The sequence below is a fragment of the Tupaia chinensis genome, unplaced genomic scaffold (assembly GCF_000334495.1).
Source record: "Tupaia chinensis unplaced genomic scaffold, TupChi_1.0 Scaffold000097_1, whole genome shotgun sequence".
Taxonomy (NCBI): Eukaryota; Metazoa; Chordata; class Mammalia; order Scandentia; family Tupaiidae; genus Tupaia; species Tupaia belangeri.
The window spans coordinates 9,507,066-9,514,543 of record NW_006159559.1 but is presented as its reverse complement, the minus strand read 5'-3'; the positions used below and the strand labels follow the sequence as shown (position 1 = coordinate 9,514,543).

The following is a 7,478-nucleotide window of genomic DNA, read 5'->3' as shown; positions in this document are numbered from 1 at the left end:
ACAATACAGAAGAAATGTATAAAACTAGAGAGGGATAAACTGAAGTTGAAGTGAGAAGTAGTAAACCTCAGAAATTATGTGGAAATAAATATGATAGAACGTGTTCAAGTAGAACAGTATAAATGGGATATTGAAGGAAGAGCAAGACAAAATATAGTAGAAAAACCAAAAGAAGCTAATCTATTATTATAGGCACAAGCAGCATCTCAAGAAAACTTAGAGCAGTTAAGAGAAAATAATTTTGCTTCAATGAGAACTCAGAACTCTGAATGAAAGATCTGGAATCTGAACTCTTTAACATAAGAACTTCTCAGGAAGATTCTAATAAAAAAGAATTGGGAAAAGATAAGCAACTCTATCTAGTAGAATCACAAGTTAAAAAATCATTGTCAGCAGTTGGTGCCAAACTTCTTGTGGAGAACCAGCAGAATAGATCTTTACTCAATGATGATACTACAAGACCAGTCTTAGAGTCATCGCATGTTGGGAATCTTAACAATAGCTTAGTGCACAACAGAAATCTTATTTCAAGAGAAACCTCAGTGATTCCTACCTCAATCTTATGACCTTCAAATAACAATATAGAGAACTTCTTGTTCTAGACATAGCAGAAATTGAAAAGAAGTAGAGCACCAAAAGAAGCTGCTACTGAATTTGCATTTGTATCCTGTAGAGCTTCTCCTCGAAGATCTACTGATGACTCAAACTGTACTCAAGATGTAATTTTTTTTTTTTTTTTTTGCTACAGGGCGTGTGTGCTCACCAGAGAGACAGAGAGGGACAGAGAGATGGAAAATCACCCCCCAGGGGGGATGGCCATGCCTCAATCCCGACTTCTCCATTCTCCTCCCAGGATCTTGGGCACACATGCACACGCACCTGGTGTGAGTATAAGCCACCGGGTCTGGGACTTGAACTGCCATCAACTACCTGAGAGTTCAGTGACAAAGCCATTATGCCAACTGCTGGTCCCTCAATATCTAATTTTGAGAGCATCACAAGAAAATGTACTGATCTTGAAAAGTTACATGATCTGAAAGATAAAATTTTATTGACAGGACTGTTTACATGATTCTTTAATTGTTTCGCATTAAGTACATGACTTGTAAAAATCTTTATTAAAGGCTTTTTTGGGTCATAAAATAGCAATTAGTGATCATGAGAAAAAATAGAAATATGGTAAATAAATAATCTAATGAAACGTCTCAAGAATCTGGGAAATCAACAATAAAAACACTCCAAATACCAGAAGAAAAGTAATATAAATTAGAGTAGAAATAAATGAAATAGAGAAATAAAAAAAGAAATAAAAGCCTGTTTTTATGAGAGGGTGAAAAAAAATGAACAACCTATTAGCTAGACCAATGAAGAAAAATGAACAAAAAGAACCAGATAAATAAAATCCATAATGAAATAGGCACTGTTGCAACTGATATAACGAATACAAAAGATTATGGAAGAGTACCATGAGTGATGATATACTGACAAACAACAAAACCTAGATAAAATGGACAAATTTCTGGACATATAAAAGTTACCTAGAATGAACCAGGAGGAAATAGAAAGCCCGAATAGAGCAATAACAAGCAATTAGAATGCGTTAGTAATACATAGTCTCTTGACAGGAAAAAGCCCAGATACTGATGCCTTCACTTCTGAATTCTACAAAAATTTTAAAGGGATAACCCCGATTCTCCTCAAATTCTTTCTTCTATTTCTAAAGATCCCTATAGAAGGAACACTCCCAAACTCATTTTTTGAAGCTTCATCATCTTGATCCCCAAAACAAACAAGGACAGTATAAAAAAAGAAAATTACAGACCAATATCCCTGATGAATACAGATGCAAAAACCCACAACAAGATACTAGCAAACTGAACTCAGTAACGCATTAAAATGATTATAAACCCTGACCAGGTAGGTTTTATCACAGGGATGCAATTATAGTTCAACATATGAAAAGCAATAAATGTAATACATCACATTAGCAGAAGGAAAGATAAAAATTGTGTATCAGTTGATGCAGAAAAAGCATTTGGTAAAATATAATATCCTTTCATGATTAAGACTCTCAACAAAATAGTTATAGATGTGAAATTTATCTACACAATAAAATTCACATTTGACAAATCCATAGCTAACTTCATACTGAATGGGTAAAAGCTGGAAGCTTTCCCACTAAAAACTAGGAAAAGACGAGGATACTCACTTTCTCAGGTATTTATTATTGAGTCATTCTCATTGCTTGTTATTGATCTATTCAGGCTTTCTATTTCTTTCTGGTTTAATCTAGGTAACTTATATGTGTCCAAAAATTTGCCCAAATTACGTAGGCTTTGTTGGTGTATAGTTGTTCATGGTATTCTCCCATAATCTTTTGTATTTTTGTTATACCAGTTGCAATATTGCCTGTTTCAGTACTGACTTATTTATCAGATTTTTTGTTCTGTTTTCTCCATTAATCTAGCTAACAGGTTGTCCATTTTGTTCATCCTCTCAATAAAGCAGCTTTGTGCTGACAGAATTATCCACCTGTAGATAAATGAAACTGGACCCCTATCTCTTACCATTAACAAAACTAAACTCAAAATAGATCAGAGATCAAAATGGGAAGTCTCAACTTATAAAACTACTAGTGGAAAACACAGGAGAAACACTGAAGATACAGGAAAGGAGAGATCTATCTAATAGCTCTCTCTCTCTCTCTCTCCTGCACACACACACACACACACACACACACACACACACACTAAATAAGTAAGTAAATAAATAAATAGAAAAATGGGCAAACAGGGTGAATAGAACTCTCTAAGGAAGACATATGGATGACCAAAAAGCAATGAAAAAATGTTCAACACTTCTTATGATAAGGGACATGCAAATCAAAACTACAATGAGATATCCGTTAACCCCAATCAGAATAGCTATGATTAAAAAAAATAAAGAATGACAAGTGCTGGTGAGGATGTGACGAAAAGGTCATGTTCCTACATAATTGGTAGGAATGTAAGTTAGTATAGCCACTGTGGGAAACAATATATGGAGGTTCCCCAAAAATCTACAAATAGAACTGCCCATATGATCCAGTATTTACCTCCTTAGTAAATACTAAGGACAGAAAAAACACTTAAAGGAGAGAAAAACACTCAGCTGGAAAGTCACTTGCACATCCATGCTTATTATAGCATTATTCACAATTACTAAAGCATGGAATCAACTAAAGCACCCAACAACTGATGCCTGCATTGAAGGAATGTGGCACATACATGTATTATGGAATTCTACTCAGACATAAAGAACAGCGAGACACTGACATTTGATTAAAAGTGGATAAGTATAGAAGATTTGATTTAACACTATTAAAATAAGCCAAACTATGAAAGACAAATATTGTATATTCCTGCTCACTATAAACCAAACTTATGCACTCTGTGGTAGAATTTGACAAATTTGAAAATGTAATAGTATGGAGGGCAAGTATAGATACCAGAGACCATATGGGAAGGGGGTAGGATGGGGAGGGTAAGAGTGAGGGGCTCAAGGAAGAAGCATTTAACAGACATAAGAATGTAAGTTTCTTTGTTGAAAATGATGCATATGGTAATATCCTTTATTTGATTATCGTATCCCACATGCATGCTTTGAAAAATCATATTGTATACCATAAAGATGTACAACAATTAAACATAAATAATTACAAAATGAAAAAAGATCAAGAACAAACCTACTCTTTTGACTCTAATTCATATGTTATTTGCATTAGGGCTCTTCTCTGAGTTCCTGTCCTGTATATTATAAATATTTGCCTTTTCTCCAGCAACCAGGGCATATTATTTATACCTCACATAACGTTTTTCATTATCTATCCTCTGATATAATTATTTATATAAACAGCATTTCTTACTGACATTTAAGTTACTTCAGGACAGGATTCATGTCTTAAATCATTTTCGTTTCTTTATACAACTGACGCTAAACTGATATCGAATGATTGATTAAAGACTGTTTAAATGATTTATTTTATAGGAGAGGTTTGCAAACTTTTCCTTTAAAGGGCCAACTAGCAGATAATTTTAGGCTTTGCATGTCTCAATCTCTCAATTTTGCTATTGAGTGTGAAAGCAGTCACAGCAATATGTAAATGATAGCATGTCAGAGTTCCAATAAAATTTTATTTACAAAAACAGAGCGTGTGCTGGATTGGGTTCATGAGGTGTAGTCTGCAGACTTCTGTTGAAGACCAAGTCATCAGTGGATGTCCAAATCAAAAATGTGAACAAGTCTATAAAATAAAACAAGTCCTATATTTCTGTTCCCCGTAGTTATAATGGCATACATTTTCCTGCTTGTCTTGCAGGCACGCTTTCCTACCCACACAGACACACACTCCTCAGATATTTGAGGATCTTTGGCTGTTTCCATGTACATAGAGGAGTGGTTTACATAGCTGATTGGAAGCTGTGTGAATGTGGATAAGGTATGTCTGCAGTGGATCTTATGGTAAAGGAAGCCTGGTTGGGCCATTGCATTAGAGAATCTGTGATAGCATCTTTAAAATTTTTTCTTGGGTTCATAGATTCCCCTGAAGAAAACCTTCTAAACTTTTTCTTGAAAAATTTAAGTCTAGCTGTCAGATTTCTGGGAAGTGAGAGATGATGACAGGCTATTTCAGTACAAATTCACTTAAAATTTCCCTTTTTTCTGTTCTCTGTGCTTTTAGATCACCAGAATTACAGCTTGAGGTCCTATCATGTGCCACTAAGCCTTCTGGGAAGGATATAGATTTTTTTGTAAGGAACCTACCAAATTCTTCTCCCATGCCTGGTGATGGAATAGCCAATTTCCACATACAATCTTCTAAACCTATCATTTATGACATGAACTTTAAGCCCTAATTCCTTCAGGATTTATGCTGTTGAAATTCAAAAGCTTAACTTTTTAATAACCCCAAAGTCTTTCTCTGTGTCTTGCTGCTTGCCAGCATGATTAACCAAGAGGAACAGAGGGGTAAGTAAACACTATGAGGAAACTTTGTTCATTCTCTGTTAATTTAATCATCATCACATGGTGATGAAAGAACCAATTTATTTATTTTTCTTTACAGAAGACTGTGAGCACTTCATGAGCATAAGTGATAGTTTTCTTCTCTTTGACATTGCCTAGCATGGCACCTAACACATGGTAGATATGCAAAAGATCTTTGTTGAGTAATTGGAAGACATGAGGCTGGGAAGGACATTCCCCTGCTTCTTGGTTATCAGGAATATAAGACACCTGATCTTTTAATTCTATCATGTTTCCCGTATCTTTCTTAGTTGTGATTTGACACGAGAATATGATGAATCCATACATCATACATGTGTATCTTCTTTGGGGCTTGTTAGAAAAGATGACTGACACTATGAAAATGAGCATAAGTAGCAAAGAAGTGTATCCAAGTAAAATACCGATTTATTTGATTTATTCTTTCATTAATTTTTAGTTCTTAAGTACTGCATTACTTCATAATTGACTAGTTTGTTTAGAGCCACTTCCAATCATTATTTGGAATTAATTTAGAGTATTTAAATTTACTTATGGAGGTTCTCTTCTATTATTAAAGATTGCTTTATTCAGTTATATTTCAACTAAATGTCAAATCAAATGGTAGCTTAGCAACCACATTTGTGTATTTTCCAGATATGGATAAACAGTATTATAAAACTGATCCTTCAGTTTTCTTGAAGTAACAGTAGATTAAGGACAAAAACCTTCTAATTAATGCTCAGTCATTTTATTAATTAATATGAGAAAGGCCATATATGCTCAGAATGTTATTTTCTGCAAAAACTCTTATTTGCATTATTTATTTGAAATTTGTCTAATGTATTGACTAGATAAGGCAGAGATTAAGGGTGCCTATATTTGGTCCCTCCTCTTTTTTTTTTTTAAAGTTCATTCATTATTTTTTTAAAGAAATTTTTTGAGAGATTTTTTTTTTTTGCTATAGGGCACATGTGATCACCAGACAGAGAGAAACAGAGAGATAGAAAGCGAGAAATCACCCCACCCCACCCCCCACCAGAGGATGGCCACACCTTCTCCTCCATTCTCCTCTCAGGATTTTGAGCACACACATACACCCACTCAGTGTGAGGTTTAAGCTGCCGGGTCTAGGACTCAAACCACGGTAGACTATGTGGGAGTCCAGCAATGTAACCATTATGCCATCTACTGGTCCCAAGAAAGATTTTTGCTATAGGGCACGTGTGCTTACTAGAGAGACAGAGTCAGAGAGACAGAAAGCAAGAAATCACTCCCAGGAGTGATGACCATGCCACAGTCCTTTCTTCTTTCTTCTTCTCTCAGGATTTTGGACATGCATGCACATGTGCCTGGCATGAGTTTAAGCTGCAGGGTCTGGGACTCAAAATGTAGTTGACTATGTGAGAGTCCAGCAATGATAGGTTTAGAAGATTTATTATATTTATTATTATTACTACTTAAAATTTGCTATCGGGCATGTGTGGCATGCACGCGTGAGAAAGAGAGAGAGAGAGAGGGAGAGGAGAGAGAGAGAGACAGAAAGTGAGAAAGCAAGCCACCAGGTCTGGTACTTGTACTGTGGTCAGACATTTGGGAGTCCAGTACCTTAACCACCTGCTGACCCCTCTTCTTCCTTTTAATAAAAACAAAGCAAATCAAAACAAAAACAAACAAACAAACAAGCCCTTGATTTTTAGTTGGACATGTGACTGGTCAGTTGGAGACTACATTTCACACACTCTAGTAGACCGGCGTGGCTGGGCAATTACATTCCAAACAATAGGATGTGAGCAGCAGCCATGTGTGCCACTTCCAAGTCATGCCTCTTAATAAAGAGATGGCTCGCTTTTCATTTCTCTCTTCCCTCCCTCACCTCTCCTTTTCTCTCGCTTTCTTTTTTTTCTCTCCTTTCCTTTCTTGATCTTCCTTCCTTCCTGTACTTCCTGAAGTTAGAATGTGGGCTTGATATGGTTGAGCCAGCTTTGATTATGCTACTGAAAGTAATACCCTAAGGAATGAAATGAAATGGAATAATGAAATGGAAAGAATCAGATAACTTTGTGGTATTACTAGGGGAGAGAAAAATCCACTTCTATCTCCCTGAAGCACTGTTCTTGGGGCAGTGGGGTAGGTGTATTTTTAACATGAGAGTTTCCTATACCCCAATAGATACTAAATTTTTATTTATTTTTTATTTAAGGTTGCATTTGCAAAGTTTAAGCACTTTAAAATTTATGTTATCAGTTATCTCATCAACAATGTGATTATAAAAACCAGTTTTGGGAACCAGCAGTTAGCATAATGGCTATGTCGCTGGACTCCCACATAGTCGACCGCGGTTCGTGTCCCAGACCCGGTGGCTTAAAACTCACGCCGGGCGCGTGTGCGTGCGGGCCCAAGATCCTGAGAGGAGAATGGAGGAGAAGGGATTGCGGCGTGACCATCCCCTGGGG

At 36.1% G+C, this 7,478-nt stretch overlaps 1 pseudogene; it reads left to right on the top strand.

Moving 5' to 3' along the window:
• The window catches only part of LOC102493467 (ankyrin repeat domain-containing protein 26-like), a 90,166-nt pseudogene that overhangs the window by 4,635 nt on the left and 78,053 nt on the right, over positions 1–7,478 (top strand).